Raw genomic sequence first — 16,622 nt, 5'->3', positions numbered from 1 at the left:
AAATTTAACAAGTTTGATAAGAGTCCTGCCCTGAACACATCTACATGCCCGTATTCGGTTATAGTCGTAGCGCCGACTGCTGGCAAGAGGAAGTGACATGTTTAACACTGTTATGGACTCATAGCAACGTATTAAAAAGCGTCAGCAAGTGTTACATAGGCTGGCAACATGCTAGAAACATGGAAAACATGCAAGCAACACTTAGCTACGTGTTAAAGCATGCTATTAATGCAGCCACCAGCTGGCAGCAGGAAGATTGGCACATATAAATGACTTTGACAAATTCCTCCTCCATATTGCTCACCGTTGACTGTTTTACTAAAGCCGCCCGCTGGTGGTGAGCCTGGGTGCGAGGGCCCGTTCATCGCTGCTTGCAGCTTTAATTACTGATTATAATGGCTTATACTGTCTTTTTACGCGTTGTGTTGCATATCGTGCTGCGTAAACATAAAACCACGTCTACATTTGTGATCGGAGAAACAACAAGCCTACTCTACACTGCTCAAAACTCGCGAATCATCAGTGGCAAATTATTTATATATACATGTGCAGCACACATCTGAATATTTGGGTTGAAGTGTTCTGGAATAGTTTTGTAAATACAACTTAACCACTGATTTCTAGTTGTGTCCTCTTTAGACAAGTAGTTTCGCTTTCACAACGAAACGCACAGCGACTCCACAACATGGCATCGGCGGCAACAACAATACTACAGCAATAATTAAAGTTACGCCTTCTTTTTTTGCGTGAACATTTGGGCGGCGTTATGCAAATCTTCCCACATCATGACGTAGACATGTGGGGGCGTGTTAGAACGAGCCGTTTTAGGTAGGCGTGGTTGACTCTTAACTTTTATAAAGAATATCTCTTTGGATTTGAGACTTTAGTCTTTGCAACTTTACAGATCTTCTTTATGCACCAAGAGCTTGTAACACTCCAAAGAGAAAGGAAAAATTGAAATCGCATCATATGACCCCTTTAAGGGAGTAAAATCATAAGAATATTGGCATGAATCTGACATCTGTGATTATTATTGCAGCTGCTGGTTACAATTAAAATATTGAATTTTCTTTCAGATTGGGATTTGATGAGGTTTAAGGTTTACTCTGTAATAGGACTCATGGTATTTTTTTAAATAAATCCACGGTACTTCAACACGGCTTCCCATTAACAAGCTGAAGGGGTTTCAATCCCCAGTTCAAGCCTTTGAGGAGTCTTAAACTGGTAATACAAACAGATACACAGACAGACAGGAAACTCAATATGGCAGCGAGCGATTTGTTCCCCGCTCAAGCCCTCCAGGACATGCAGATATCATGTGTATCAGATCAGGAGCTGATAATTTGAATTTCAGACGCTCTCTTGATATGCCCCCATGTTTGACATTACAACCGATGGTGCGAATAAACCATTCCATGTGTGAAATTTGAATCTTTTCAGATATGCAGTTCTGTCAAGGTGGTTTTATATGGGTGAATTTATTCCTGTTTTGGAAAAATGAAACTCAAAGCCAATAGAGTAGATCTGTTTTTGATAAGTGTGCTTTATAGACAATTTACATTAATACCTCAACATTTGACCTGTGATTGAATTTTAATGGAACTCTCATGTCGTTCCAGACTTATAGGACTTGCTTTCTTCTGTGGAACATGAAAGATGTTTTAAGGAATGTTCACTCTGCTATTTTTCCCTATTAAAAAAAATAATAATAAAATAAATAAATCAAAACTGTCAAATTATTAATAAAAACTATAATAGTATTTCAATAATACTAAAATAACCTTACAATATGCTCTTTGATGCAATTCAATGACGACATTTTTTAAAACTCAAATTACAGTAGTCGTATGATTATGGAAAAAATAAAATGGCAATCTGAATGGCAGTTAGTAAAGACAATCCTATGACAATAATAATATATATGTATATATATATACACAAAGACACCACTCATACCCTTAATTTTACATTTTTTTTGTAAAGTTTAAAATATTGATAAAGCATTTTCGTGGCTGGTTTATACAAATGTAAGCAATGTGAATATGCTTGTTACAAATTACAAAACAATTTAGATTTGGATATATATATATATATATATATATATATATATATATATAATGTTTATAATGTTTTATTAGACTTTTATAAAAAAAATCTTAATTTAATGTTGAGAAAAATATTTCTACTTTAATTTTACAGATACTGTATTAATAATTCTTAGAATTTATATATAGATATCAATTAGAGAGTTTGTCCTCTTGTAGACAAATATGACATTCAACATTAGTTCTCAAATTATTTGAAAACTGCTATGAAGGGGAAGATTTTCAGCCAAAAGTGACTTAAATATCATTGCTCATACAAAGCTTATCCTATGATTTCAGGAGGCTAGGAGGACTATATCACTTTCCAGCCTGTAGACATATTTTAACCTTGCACTTTTTTATGATTATAGAGGAAAAGCACTTTAAGTGTCTTTTGACACAGATTTTTCTATATTATCAAATCTTTCATGCACACCATTTTTCATAGTCAAAGGCTTATGTATTTCAGCAGCACATAAAAGCCTTGAGCACCGGCTATGAATCCCTCTGGTGCACATGGCCCTTTGTCTTCAAGAGGACAAACTCTCTAGAGCAATAGACATCCATATATAAATTCTAAGAATTAATAAATATAGTATCTGTATAGCTTACAATGGAACCATAAGTTAAAAAAAACATCAAAGTAAAAATATTTTCCCCAACATTTAAGGAAAAATATTTAATTAAATTATTTTCATTAGATATTTATTAGATAAATATTTAATAAAACATGTAATTAGATGTTTCTCTCATCTACTGCACTGCTGATCATTTGGAGCAATATGCCAATATATTGCCATATTTTATAAATAACATTTAGCCCAGTTTTATTTGTTCTACTTTACAGTTTTTATTTTTATTTAAACATATTGTAAATGTATATGAAGCTGAGAGACCTGCTACATGTGTTTATTGCGCTTACAAATGTTGGCTATAGTGCATGGTAATGAAGCCCTGTAAGATGTCTCTTTCTCTCCTTCTCTCTGTTTCTCCTCAACCCGTCTGGGTCTAATACTGGCTCCCACCGCTCGTGGGAGATGCTGACATTTAACAGCACAAGTCAGTCCGTTTCCATATGTCCTTGCTGTTGTTTGGGTTCTTGTGGTGTTTTGTAAAAGCTTCCAATCATACAGATATTAATAGATCAGAAACTAATAGGGTCTTATCACAAGGAATGAACATTTCTACTGTAACTTTTGCATTACTCAAAGCTTACTTTCCAGTAGAATGATTTCTGAATGATCATATAACACTGAAGACTGGAGTAATGATGCTGTAAATTCAGCTTTGCATCACAGGAATAAATTACATTTTAATATATATTAAAATAGAAAACAGTTATTTTAAATTGTAAAAATATTTCATACTATTGCTGTTTTACTGCATTTTTAATCATAAATGCAGCCTTTGTGAGCATAATAGACTTTCAAAGACATTAAAATATTAAATCCAAACTTATATGACGCCTTTAACATCATTGAATCCGTGCAAATGCTGAATGCATCCAAAGGTCTGTCTTTTGTAACTTTCTTATGCAAAACCTCCTTCTGTCTCCTTTACCTCCCCTATGCTTTTAGGCAATACTGGTTGTTTGCTAATGATGCCTCTAGTATTGCTTCAGCAAAGTTAATTCACAAACGCAGAGACATCCTGCATGTGAAAAACATTTTGTGAGGAACAATTTGTGTGTTGTATAGGCACAGGAACATTCAAATACACTGCTTTACCTACAGTACAGTTACAGGTTTGAAATGACATAGGTGAGTAAATGGTTACAGGATATTCATTTCAGGGCTAATGATTCTTTTAGAACATTTTATGCAATGCAAAAATGCAATGTGCAAGAATAAACATTAAACAACAATTTGCACAGTGTCCACAAAATGTCTCCTATCTCATATTTTCTGATGTTTTGCAGATTTGATCAGAAGAGGAAAGAAGCATATGATGGCAAGAGACAAATCTCTCCATAGAATGAATTGCCAGGAACTCTCTATGACACAGCATCTATTGATTTTTTTAGCTCAAGGCCAGAGAGTTCTGACATATGTCCACAATTTTGTTTTCATAAGTAATTTTCCAACCAGCATTGCCCAGAGGTTCACAAGGTGACCTCGTTTTCTGAAGAGAAAAATTCTCCATATCTGAGGCAGCATGCCTTGCCTTTCCTCCCCTCGATGTGATGTTGTGGTCCTGTTGTAAACTGTAAATAAAAATGCATTCTTGTGATGTTTTCCTCAAGGCAAGCCTTGTTGTTGCTGGCCTTCTGCAGAAGTTTGCAAAAAAAAAAAAAAAAGCCCTTGACCGGTCAAGGTCTGTCTCTATTGAGAACACAATAAAAACATCTGAATGAAGCAGACAGGAAACGGTTCACATGCACTGCAATTGAAAATGGATGCTTTCAATAAATACCCACATGTTGTATTTTTTCTGGTGTCAGTGGGTCAAATTATTGAAATTAATGTGAATGAAAGCCATGCATTGGAGATGTATTTTATGAATCATTGAATAAAACAAGAGAACAATCAAAATCAATTAAAAAAAGAAAATCTCAAAAGCATGTTGTGAAGGAATAGACTGTGGTTTAGTCCTGTGGGAGATCATTATGGACTCTCTCACAGTCTAACAAACAAACCCGGAAGAATGCTCCCTGCAGACTGCGAAAAGCTTCAGGGGAAAAAAAAAAACAACAACTAATAATATTAGCTAATAATAATAAAAAGCTGCAGGGATTCTGAATATCACAGCATCTGCCAATCACTAATGCAGACAGTGAAATAAAGCAAACTGTGTCCAAGGATTAGGATAATGTTATTTTTATTTTTTCCAAGAAGTGGATTTCATGGAAAGTCATTATCTTTTTTTGCTATTTTTTTAATCCCAGGGATGAGCTCTCTCTGCACTTACATGGCATGTGTTTTTTTAAATGATGAAGCATGTTTCATTCAGAAGTGATCAAGTGTGCAAAGTATTCACTTTCAAGAGTGAGAGCTCTCAGAAAAATAAACAACAACAACAACAACAAAAAGTATAAAATATGTCACCTGTGCAAAAGGTAAACCCATACACCTTATTTACCCCTAAAATGTGCATATTAGTTCCAAATTGCTACATATTAGAAAGAGTACTGCTCCAGTGATAGCTTTTCCTTTTGTACCTGAGAATGAAGGGTGTAGGGCAAAAACAGGGGGTGTAAAGTTATGTGCCGGTTAGCACATGGACAATTAGGCCTGGTACACCCAAACCTCACTGGACTCTCCTTGTGAAAATTAACCATGGTTTTTAGTAAAGTAAAAGTAGTAACCATGTTATTTTGGCAGATTGATTTGTGTAACAACAGTTTTACTACAAACACCGTGGTTAAACAAGTGTAGCAAAACCATGGTTAATTTGTAGCTACCATTGTTTAACTACAATAACCATAGTTATGGTTTTATTTGTAGTAAAACCATGGTCAATTTTCGTAAGGGTAACTATAACTTCCAGCTCATTAAGCGAGTCAGATGGTGATTCATTAATCACTCTGTTCAGCGAAGGATTCGTCAGATTATCATACAGGTAACTTTTATCATTTCAAGTACGACCCGACTCACAAAGGCTTTTGTGAATTAAACTACGCCGGTAGCGCGATGTGTTTCGATTCACTAAATAGAACCGAATCGTAAGAGTAATTTGTTTGTGAATCGCCCGTACTTGTATGTTTTTGATTCACTGAAACGAACTGGTCATAAGAGTAATTTCTTTGTGATTCGGACCACACTAGTCACTTTCCCTGTGTTCCATTCGGAAGGGCTCATCCCTATGCCCTAATCCCTTCATAGGGTTTACCCTACGGAGTGAGAGCTTCGAAGTGTTGAAGGGTGTAGGGGACCAAACAACTGTTTCTTGAAGTGCCTTTTTGCGTTATCATCACGTGCCCACATGGAGGCGCCGTCATCATGCAAAGAATCTGTGCAAAGGATCATAGGAGCCCGAAGTGTCCATCAGTTGTACCCTTCCAAATCCTTCATTCCGAAGGGCCCTTTAAAGTGGCCAGTTTTGAGCACTTCGGTTTGGAACGACCCTTCAATATGGTGGCCATGATTGTTTTCACTCCGAAGTGCCCTTCGGAGGGCCATATATCCCGTTTGGAACGCACCGTCTGTTTTTGATGCACTAAAAAGATCCAGCTCATTCGTTTGTGAATTCGCCCGCACTAGTCACGATAGGCTAGTTTGTTGATTCACTGAAAAGAACCTGTTCATAAGAGTCATTCGTTTGGGAATCTGGTCACGATGTTCTCGATTCAGTGAAATTAACTGGTCATAGGAGTCACTTGTTTTGGTTTCGGAACACACTGGTCACATGTTTTTGATTCACTAAAAAAAGAACCGACTCATAAAATCGGACCACACTGGTCATGTTGTATGTTTGTGTGCAGCTCCCACATCGAGAACTCAGTAGAAAGACGTTTCTTGCCATCATTTCGCGGTACGTGGCCTTTTTATTGAATCAAACTCAACAGACAGCAAACACATTAAGAACTGAGATAAAATGTAATTTCTTTTGCCGTGGTGTAGTGTAGGCAGCTACTTCTCAGAGGGCATTCTGGCACCGCCATTGAGATGAATGGGAATGCTGGCTGTTGCTAATGAACATCAGTTTTACATAACCCGTTATTAGAATGATTTTAATCTCTTTACCTATATGATTATCATAGCTAATAATGTTTTAATGACATTTTTATTTTAAAACAAACGTCACTGTGAATGCTTTTTGACATTTTCCATTCAACTTTATTATAATACCATGTCAAACAAATTGACAGCATAATAACGACAGAAACAGTCAAACACTTTACTGTCAAACACATTTTGTTGGGAACAAGATTGCACATTTAACGTTTTCTGCATCTGTAACAACATTCTGACGGCTTCTTTTAGGTGGCAACCTTTTTTCTTCTTCTTGAAATTAGCAACGTGTAAATTTGTTCTATTCTTTTGGCTTTGGTGTATTTTGTTAATTGAAAAAACGAGTCTGTTGCTTCGTGCTTCATTAAGGGAACTTCTTATTCTAATTCTTATCTCAGCGCCTAGATCCAGCTCCTAATCAGTGCTATAGGACTCGTATGCTGTTATTGCATATGGAGATAATCGCCTCCAGACGATCAGGTTAATTAGAGAGGCCAATTCTAATCACCAACTCATTACAGATATTAATTAGCACTGTACAGACCAGAACAAGTAAATTATGGTTGCTTAATTATCGATAGGCTGCAATGAGACAGGAACTGCATACAGCGTCAGCAGATTTGGGAATAGACACATCGTCAAAGATGATGACAGAAGAGGTTGGTCAAGAAAACAGGAGTACAGTAGATGCATTTGTTTAGTATTGGCGGCACAGAAGGCATACATCTGAGGTACTAAAACAGCTTGGTTGTCAGTCAGCAGCAGAAGGTCCAGCAGTGTGAGACCAGACGGTCATCGTCTCATATGTCACTCTGTATCTGGGTTTTAGGAAACAATCGGTCTTCAATGCAGGCGTGCGTCATCATGAGTTGGCAGGAGTTTTCATTGTTGCACTTGTTGTGTTCATGGCCACCTGCTGCTTTCAAAAGTCAGGAGCTGGACTGGAAATATAAGGGCTTAATTAGAAATAAGGCTGATATACTTTCTGTGACGTACAAGGTAATTTTCAAGTCATTAATAAAAAGTTAGTGGAGTTAGTTCCAAATCTGCTTTCCAGTTAAAGCATGTGCTTCTAAATCAAATGTGCTTTTTATTTACATTCTTTATTTGTGTCTTGTGAGTATTTTTGCTCATTTGTTTCTTTTACACTCTCAGGAGGATACATTTGCATGACAATGATATACTAAAACTGAAAAGTTTTCCTTTGTGTTTTTTGAGAAGTTTCACATATGGAAGACAGTGATGTCAAAATGATCCCTGTTCACATGGATCCGCGAAAACGACTAAAACTGATGTATTAATTATGCCAGGCCAGTAGTTGGCGATGTCATTTTGTAAAAAAAACATGTCTGCGCACATACGCATTCCTGTAGATTGAACGCATAATACGTAAGCGCACAACGTCACTGTTTCACAAATTCACGCTTTTATAGTTTACACAGAGAGGATAACGGCATCATTTTCAAAAACTTTGAAACCTGTTTTCAAAAGTTTCCATTTTCCGGCCCCCAAAATGTCGTTGTCATGTAAATTAATGTCCAAAACGCCTACATTTTTTTCAATTTTTAGTTGAAAACATTGTCGTGTAAACAACCCCTCAGAAAAAAAGGTACAAAGATATCGCTGGGACAGTGTCCTAAGTAGGGCTTTAAAACCGATTAATCGTGATTAATCGCCTCCAAACTAAAAGTATGTGTTTGCATAATATATGTGTGTGTACTGTATATATTTATATGTATATATACACACACATACATGTATATATTTAAGAAACACACACACACACACACATATATATATATATATAATTATGTAAACACATACTTTTAGTTTGGAAGCGATTAATCGATTTTACAGCCTTAATAGTAAGGTATAAAAGCTAAAAGTACACCTTTGTACTTTACTTACCCCTAAATGTTACATATTACTGCCTTAAAGGTACATATTAATACTTTTTTTAAAAGGTACCGGCCCAGTGACAGTTTTCTACCTTTTTTTTCTGAAAGCGCATGATTTTCACCGCTGTACTTTAGCTTGCGTCTCTTCATAATGCACATGCATAATGCAGCCAAAGTCAACTGAGCTGCCTGCTGTATTTGTTCCGTCGCTGTTTGTCCATTCTTTTCAGTATTATTTTCTCATGCCTTATTTGTTGTCATTGCCTTTTTATTTGTATGTAAAGTGGGCTGTATATTTCTTTCATGGTTCCCCGTCACCTTTGATGTACAAATAAAAAAAAAAGGAAACCGCAAAATTGATGATGATGCAGCCCAACTGTTGAGAGGACATTGTATCTGTATTTTAATGTGCTCTGTATGCTGTGGTATTTCATATCTAATCGCTGGAATGAAATGACATGAGTCTTTTTCAGAATGCACTTTTGTTACATAACTTATATTATGCTGTACCTATTAATTTAAACTTTTTTTTAGAAAACAAGAAGAACAGAGTCTAGTACATGAATTTTGAATGTAGGACATAATTAGGGCACCCATTTTGAGTCTCTTCCTGAGCTTTTTTTTTGGTTCTTTACTATATGGTATATGGCCTACATTAAGACATTCTACTGTGAACTGCTGTACTGTGATATATAGCAAAAATACTGTTCTGTTAATTTGGTCTGTTCCTCGCATAAGGCTATCATAGCTATCAGAAGACTTAGAATGCAGTGCATGCATTATCACTTTTATGGTAATTTATGGAGATGTATTGTCTTTATTGGAACTTTTATTACGGCAGAAAAAGAAATGAAAACCATTAATAATAATACAATGATAAATAAAAATACTAAAACAAATATGAAATAAAAATGAAATACAATATAATTAAACCATATTCACAAGTGACCTGCTGGTTTTTGCAAAATTATTTTCCACAAATTTCTGCATTTTGTATTTAGCATGTAATGTTAATAATTTTGCATTTTGTTGTGGTGTTCTTGATAATATCAAGGTTAACACTTTATAATAAGTAAATGCATTGGCTAACAAACTAACTATGTGCAATTCACGAGTTCACACTTACATAAAATAAACAGAGGAAAGGTTATGCGTATTTGGCGTACTGTCCAGGGAGAGGGCTCCGAGCTCGGTAATTCCTCCCGAACCCGGGGTAACTCCCCCTGTCCCGGGAGAGGGGTCCGAGCTCGGCCTTTAGCCCGGAACCAGAGTGCTCCCCCCCTCGCTGGGGTAGGAACGGGCCGATGGTGAGGAGTCGGGGTGGTGGAGGAATGCTGAAATACTGCAGAGAGAATGAAGGTAAGATGGCTTGGGCTATTTATAGAAGTTCTCTCTCGAGCTGATAGGATAGATGGTGTAATTGCTGATGATGAATTGGCTGGGTTAATTATCTGAACGTGCTCCTCCCGAACTTTGTTAATAAAACATCATTTCACGAGTTCACACTTACATGTAATAAACAGAGTAAAGATTATGCGTATTTGGCGTGCTGTCCAGGGAAAGGGCTCCGAGCTCGGTAATTCCTCCCGAACCCGGGGTACTCCCCCTGTCTGGGGAGTGGGGTCTGAGGCTCGGCATTTAGCCCGGACCCAGAGCGCTCCCCCCAAAAGATGCAATTAGCGCAGGACAGCAGCCAGAGTGGGGCGTTGATAACCCCCCAAAACTTGCAGAGCTTAAGGTTGGTGGGGTGCTGGACGTCGCTTGGAGTGGAATCATTGAGGTGGTATCTGGAAAGAGAATGTGGCTTCTGCGGAAGCGGGCACTGCTGCAGCATCTGAAAGAGAAAGAGGCTTCTGCCGAAGCGAGCACTGCTGCGGCAGTGTGAAGTAAATATATTGGCTTCTGCAGAAGCGAGCACTGCTGCGGCAGTAAGAAGTAGAGATGAGGGGGAAGTAGAGATACAGGCTCCTGCGGGAGCGGGCACTGCTGCGGCAGTGGGAAGTAGAGATGAGGGGGAAGTAGAGATACAGGCTCCTGCAGGAGCGGGCACTGCTGCGGCAGTGGGAAGTAGAGATACAAGCTCCTGCGGGAGCGGGCACTGCTGTGGCAGTGGGAAGCAAAGATACAGGCTCCTGCGGGAGCGGGCACTTCGGTGATATCTGAAAAGAAACTCTGGCTCCTGGGTACCGCTGTGGCATCTGAAGAGAGAAAGTGGCTTTTGCGGAAGCAGGCACTGTTGCGGCAGTGGGAAGTAAAGATACAGGCTGCTGCGGGAGCAGGCACTTCTGTGATATTTGAAAAGAAACTTTGGCTCCTGGGTATCGCTGGGGCATCTGAAGAGAGAATGTGGCTTCTGCGGAAGCGGGCACTGCTGCTGTGGAAATGAGCTGATGTTAAAGGACTCAGCTGATGAGGGTTCGGTGAGCTTCTTTGATATGGAAGCGGTCTGACCGAATGTAGGTCTTGAAGGCCTCTGACGTCCAGCGGACGAGTGCCTGGATCTGAGGCTGGGAGAGGCCTTTTTGAGCAGCTGTGGTGGCTATGCCGAAGAAGTGGCTGGAGTAATGATCTGCTGGGATGCCGGATAGCAGTAGAATGGACTTGAGGTGTTTTTGGAACCAGAACGTGTGGCGGGGCGATTAGAGTCGTCAACAAAAGCGGGTCCGATGGGAGTTTAGCCTGCAGGCTTCTGTAATGCAGGTAGGCTAGGAAGGTTTGGTATGGTTGGATTGGTGACTGGAGATTGAAGATATAATGAAGTGGCCTCTTTTCAACTGCTCTGTCTTGCTTGCTCAATGAATAAGAGATTGATTCGGTATCTAGCACTGGTAGGTCTGAAAAGGTTGGGTGGATTTTTGGATTGAAGCAGGACGTGATGGTGAGTTCCGAGCATCTGAGGAAACCGAAGAGGGCCGATATGAACATGGCGTCGAGCATGCGGGCGTTGTGAATGGAGTGGTAGCCTCTGCAGAGGGTAGAAATGCATTTGGTTAAGATATCTAGAGTTATTGGCTGTCTAGCGTCTGGGCGGGTGGGTTGGGCTCTTTGGATGCCTTTGAGGAGCATGGATTTCTGTGAGCTGGCTATTTCTGGGGAGAGTGAGCCGAACATGAGCTTGTGGAAAAATTGAATTCCGCTTAGGTAGCCTTTGATGGAGATGAATGAGGTGATGGTGAGCAGGAAAAAATGAGGGAAAGGCAGGATGTTAGCGTGGTGGAAATTTTAAAACCATTCCAAGTGGTTGAGACGGCCTGAAGAATAGAACTGAGGGAGGGATCTTTTTTTTTTTGCGGATGAGGTAAGGGATTGCGTAATTATTGGAGAGAATCCAGCAGATAGCCTCTGATAACATGTTGACATTTTTTGGTTTGCTATGGGAGCTGGAGGCCACTGAAAAGAAAAAGGGGTTATTAGTAATGGGAGGAAAATTCTGAGATGTGTGGGCCTGTGTTGCAGGCGGAGGCAGACTCTAGGCCACAGGAAGTAAGTGGGGTTCGTGACATCCTGAAGGGCCTGTGTAGCCTGTGCCGCTAGCGGAGGTAGCAGGAGGGAAAGACTGAGATGTGAGGGCCTGTGTTGCAAGCGGAAGCAGCTTCACGCTTGTTTCAGCTGTTGTAGCTGTAGGCCTCGGGAAAGTGGAAGGGTTAGTGAAATTTGGCGGGACAAGTTGAAATGCCTGGGTAGCCTGCAGTATTGCCGACTTAGCAATTTGTTGCTAGATTTGGCAATTCCTCCAGCTTTGTCCGCAATAATACGTTTCCGTTGAAAACGCATATTTTCCTCTTGTTTTGGCCTTCCATCCACACTAAGACAAGGAGTCCAGGAAAACTGAGCTTTTGAAATGCTCTCCCGAGCGGGTAAATTTGAAAATGCTGTTTTCAAGTTGTAGTAGTATGGACTGTGGAAATGGAGGCTTTTGAAAACGATGACGCATGTTTATTCATGTGACGCATATTGTACCAATAGACATATTTATACCGGTAACGTTAATTGTGCAGTTATGTGCTATTCACTTTCACACTGTTGCTAAAGATATTTACCTTGCACACTCTTAATATTACAGGCCTAAAAAGACGACAGAAAATTTACTCACGATTGCTGTCCTGCGGCAAAACACGAGGGCAGTTGCGTTTTAGATCCATTCTGAGTGAGTGCGCCATGGGCGCATCAGTGAATGATGAAATATTTCCGTAAATGTATTGATCCTGCCAGAATAATTGTTTGAAACTTAATATGTCTGTTCCGTCTGTATCATCTCAGTGAGGTTTTAAACATGCACAGTAAGGCGAATGTAACGCTTTCAGACATGTCAGTGTGGATGATAAACTTTGGAAAAAGGCCTGGTTTGCGTCATGGTTAAAAAATTGCATCAGCATCCGTTTATGTCATAACGTCGTTTAACTTTAGGCACGAAACCTGTGTTTAGCGACTTCACCTGAAAATTTATTAATTTGCAACACGGCCTGCGCCGCTAGCGGAGGCATCCTCGAGCTAGCGTCTGCTGCGAGAGCTGGAGGCCCAGCTGCATACGGTGCTGCGGCCGGAAGAGCCGCAGTGAAAGGCTGAGCCGAGTGAGGCTTTGCTGCGGTGAGAACTGGGACGTGGCCCAGGCTCGTTGGAGGCCTGCTGCTGCTGCGACCCAGCGCTCGAGGAGAACCGAGTCTTGTGCGGGACGATGGTGGTGTCGAGCGAGGCGAGCTCGGGGCTTTGCACGGTCTATTGGCCGCCTTGGCGGCTGGAGTGGATTTAGGACTGAGGTTGGCTAATTTGTAGGGTGATGAATAGATTGTGCAAATCCGCTTTGTTTACCCTCCGCGAGAACGGAGCGTCGAAATTAATCAGCGTTTGCCTCAGGCTTAAATACTGTCCACTTTCCGATCGGAGGAGTTGCTGGTACAGCTGAATAATATGAGGATGCCGGGGAAGTTGGAAGTCTCGCCACTGGAGGCAAGATTAAGCCTCGTCGTCGTGGAGAGCGTGTGGCTGGTCGAGAAGAGCGGCGGCCGCGATGAAGCCTGGTGCTCGGCGGCCGTGTCTGGCGGAGAAGGAGTGATCATGGGGCCAGCAAATTGTGGCGGAGGATCTGAAAAATCCCCAGTATCGGTCTCATCATTGGACGGGAAAAATTGGGTCTGTGATAAAAGGCAAAAGGAGCGAACCGAATGCTGAAATACTGTAGAGAGAATGAAGGCAAGATGGCTTGGGCTATTTATAGAAGTTCTCTCTCGAGCTGATAGGATAGATGGTGCAATTGCTGATGATGAATTGGCCGGGTTAATTATCTGAACGTGCTCCTCCCGAACTTTGTTAATAAAACATCATTATATTTTTTAAAAGCATTTATTAATCTTAGGTAACGTTAGAAAAATATATTAATTAATGTTAAACAACTTTTTTCTTTTAAATAGACACGCACGCACGCACGCACGCACGCACGCACGCACACACACACACATATATGTGTGTGTATGTGACTAAATATTGAAATTAACAATAAGTAATATTAATAAATGCCTTAGAAGTATTGTTAATGGTTAGTTCATGTGAACTAATGAAGTTAAAGGCAGGGTAGGTGATTTGGTTCAAAAACTTTTTTCTTATGCTGGTTATGCTGGTCTTTTCACATCCCCATAGCAATCACTGCTTTAAGTGGTCTAAATGGATTTATATGTATTTATATCGTCAGTGAAAGGTGTAGGACCATAAAATGTTCATCCAATCAGATTCCTTGGACTACGATAGGCTGTCCAACCTGCCTGTCAACGTATATATTTGCATACCTCTACACACCCTGATCACGCAGACATGATAAGTCAATAGTGCGTTCCATTACGCTTTTGCAGACCGACCGAGAATGGGAGGTGTTTTTATTGTAATATTATGCGCTTATACAGTAATGTTTTCTCTGTTGTTGTTTGGTTTTAATGACATATTTATTTTTGCAAACTGAACATTTCTTGAACTGTCCAAAGTAAAACTAGGTTATAATAAACATTTCTAGCTGTATGTTTTGAGTTAGTCACAGTGCATTCTGGAACTGATTGGAATGCATCTATGATATATTGATAGGCAGCTCAGTGTTCGGTACAAAGCCATCATTTCACTGCCTCTCTCTTGCTCTCTTTCATTAACCTAATATATTCAAAGTGAATGGCAAAAAAGAGAGTTGCCTGAGACAGACTGTGGCCTTGATGTGCCTAAATTCAGACAGTGTGACCTGGATCTCCATTCAGCCCAGATTCTCATCATTTATATTCCTGTGTGAGCACCGCTGCGCTGCTTTAAGCATCAGGGGTCTAACACTGACTGCTGGAGTTTTAATACAACACTGAACAGAGGCCGCTGGAACTAGTAATAAAAAGTCCTTTATCAAAGACATGCTACCACTGCTTATCTTGTAATTGGGAGAAGAACACAAACCTGATTCATGAAGCATGTCACTTGAATATAAATTCACTGTGCCATGTTAAACTGTGCACTTTTAATTGTTTTTGGGACTTTTTCCATTTTATTAGAAAAATACCTCACAACTTAAGTGCTCTAGAATCCTGACCTCACATCACCATTGCATATTTTGCATAAGCTTATTAAATGATTCATACCACAATGAGCCAGTGTAGGCTATAATATCTCAGGGGTGTCTTTTGATGAATTTCATGAAAACCTGTCAAGAAAATGTTCAGATCACGTTTCTAGAAATAAATAAATAAAACAAATATAGTAAAATAATTATGTAATAAAAATGAAATATGAATACAAAAATCAATATAGACTATAATAATATCTCAGGGTTGTCTTTTGGTGAATTTCACAAAACTTGTCAAGAATATGTCCAGATCACATTTCGCTGTGTTAATAATAATAATAAAATTAATAATAGGCAATATAATAAATATAAAACAAATAAAATTATAAAACAATTATGTAATAAAATAAATGATAAAATAAAATAATGCAAACAAATAAGTCAATAATGCCATCTCAAGGATGTATTTTTGTGAAATTTCATGAAACCCATCAAGAATATGTCCAGATCACGTTTCACATAAATAAATAGCAATGTATTAAACAATAAAAAAATGGAAAATAAAATATTTTTTACAGATGTGGTATCTTGTAATTGGGAGAACAGTGACCTGATTAATGTAGCATGTCACTTGAATATAAATTCACTGTGCCATGTTAGCTTAAACTGTGCACTTTTATTTATTAATTGGTTTATTTATATATATATTTTTGGCCTCAATTTCATTTTATTAGAAAAGTAACTTAATTTACTGGAAAAGAACATAAGTGCTCAAGGAAGCCAGGGAAATTTCCTAAGCTGACCTCACATCACATTTGCCTATGTTTCTCTTCCAGCGTGTGCTTTACCAATTATTAGAGTGAATTTCAAAATGCATTATACACATTTCAATTTTGCCCCTAAATGGATGCATTTGTTCCCTTTTTCCACCTTTTAGCCTCACTGGCGTTTGAAAACAGGACAGACTATACAGACGTGGAGAGGGAACGCAGAGGAACACAAGCCTGCAAAGCGTGCAAGAATAATGTCTTATCTTACTGTCACCAAACAATTGCATTACTGCAGATCAGGATTTTTTACTTATGCAATGCTGTATGTAAGCTGATGTTCTTCATCTCGGACTGTTTGTTAGTCTGGTAAGTGGTCAAACTGGAGAGAACATTTGTAGGTGGCAGACTGACTATTGCAGTATGTTTTATGAAAGCATGTGAAAATGTGTAAGGCCAGTGTGGTTTAGATAAGATGGATATCATTTCTGAATTATAAATTGTGAATAAAATAAGTTTTGTCCAATGCAATAGCGGTCAAGCAGTCCTCTAAGAAATATGGAAACAGCTCCCACTGCTCACGTTGAATTCATGATAGTACAAAATACAATGCAGAAGAGGAAATAATGCAGAACATACACTCTAAAAAATGCTGGGTTAAATACAACCCAGTGCTG

General features: G+C 39.1%; 1 pseudogene; it reads right to left on the bottom strand.

The window, feature by feature from the left end:
• Positions 1–11,034: 11,034 nt before the first annotated feature.
• Positions 11,035–11,835, bottom strand: LOC107667525 (uncharacterized; annotated as a pseudogene).
• Between the last annotated feature and the right edge of the window lie 4,787 nt (positions 11,836–16,622).

Source organism: Sinocyclocheilus anshuiensis, unplaced genomic scaffold, assembly GCF_001515605.1.
Source record: "Sinocyclocheilus anshuiensis isolate Anshui unplaced genomic scaffold, SAMN03320099.WGS_v1.1 scaffold373, whole genome shotgun sequence".
NCBI lineage: Eukaryota > Metazoa > Chordata > Actinopteri > Cypriniformes > Cyprinidae > Sinocyclocheilus > Sinocyclocheilus anshuiensis.
This window is presented reverse-complemented; position numbering and strand designations above follow the sequence as displayed.